The sequence below is a fragment of the Mixophyes fleayi genome, chromosome 1 (genome assembly GCF_038048845.1).
Source record: "Mixophyes fleayi isolate aMixFle1 chromosome 1, aMixFle1.hap1, whole genome shotgun sequence".
In the NCBI taxonomy this organism is placed as follows: Eukaryota; Metazoa; Chordata; class Amphibia; order Anura; family Limnodynastidae; genus Mixophyes; species Mixophyes fleayi.
The window spans coordinates 169,842,506-169,844,220 of NC_134402.1; positions in this window are offsets into that span (position 1 = coordinate 169,842,506).

Genomic DNA, 1,715 nt, shown 5'->3' on the forward strand with positions numbered 1-1,715 from the left:
TAAATGGTTGTATTTACCAATGTGACAGGTGATGTGCTTGACTAGAATTGTCTTCATCGCCAGTGGAAGAGCTCTCCGTCTTCATGCTTATATAGTAGCACATGACATGAAGAGCACTAGTGAAAACAAACACACCACTGACTCTGCCTGATAACCAAGGTGACCAAGTTATTCCAGAGAGGATTTATTTATCTGCACCTATGCAGAGCAACAAGTATTTTTTTTTCTAAGAGCTGTTTCCAGCACTTTGACAAGAACGCTGATGGAGGAGAGATCTGTGAAATGCTAAGCTTGCTAGGTTTACCAAAAATCCCCCACATTGCTGATCAAGTGGGCAGATAATGGTAAGGGGAAACTGGAGATACCTTAATCTTTTTATCAGGTGGACACAGTCTGCTGAAAGACTAATGGAAAAATAATTGTCTATCTTTTTACTGATGGATAAAAAGTGATTTCTGTTTTGAGGACAAAAGGGTGATGGAGCCTGACCTTTTTTTTCTTAAGTAGAACAAAAACAATAATAAGCAGCATTCATTTCATTTCTGTATTCATTCATTCATTCATTTCTGTATTTATTCATTCATTCATGCATTCTATTTTTACCATGATGTGCTTATTTTTCTTTAAAGTTGTATTGGATGTTATTTATGAAAAAACCTTCCTGGTAAATTAGTGAAGAAGTAGAACCTAGAAGATTTAATCCCCAAGTTGGAACAGATTCATAAAAAATGTAATGTGCATTGTGCATCATATTTCACTTTGTATCTATCCTGCTTCAGGTTCTCTTAGTAAAAAAATAACAAAAACTGCTTTAAATGAACATAGGTGCTCAAATGTTACTCATAAATCTGGCATTATATTTCACGTTTCTGACACACAGCACGTTGCTAGCCAATGAATTCTCTGCAATCCTGCAGGCCCAGGCTCCCAGGCTTTCAGAATTGTCTGTCCGGCTTAATAATGACTCACGGAGGTAAATATATCAAATGCAATTTCAAATCGCTCAGTATCACTGACGATTTTATGTGCATAGTCGCCATATGTATTAACCTGGGATATTGACATTCCAAAATCCAATCTCTGGTGATTTGTGTTGATTTTAAAACACCTATCCTGCCGGTGGTTTAATCAGACTCGCTGGAGATTAAACAGAAACTCGCCCGAGATTGACTAATGTTAATATAACAGGAGACATAATACAAGTTTTAAACATGAGGGTAATCATGACTTCTTGTTTAGAGGGGCATAAATGATAATTAATTATCTTCCGGGGGTCAAATTATTTTATGAATAAATTAGTGGACAAATTTCAATAATGATTATATGTAAGGGATTGTTTTTAAATTGTATTATATTATAGTGGTTTACTATTTCCTTACCAGTGGGGCAATAATTATATTTTTATGATGTGGCAACAATTAATGTTTCCCAATGGGGACACCATTTAAAGTGCATAGTTGTGGCACTACAAGTGACAGCATGCACAGGAGCACAAGTGCCATAAAAATATAATTATTGCCCCACTGGTAATGAAATAGTAAGCCACTATAATATAATAACATAAAATAAAAATCCCCTTACATATAATCAGTAAAGAAATTTGTCCCACTAATTTATTCATAAAATAATTTGGCCCCGGTAAGATATTTAATAATAATTTTTGCCCCTCTAAGCAAGAAATCATGATTAAGTTAAACTTGTATTGTGCCTCTTGT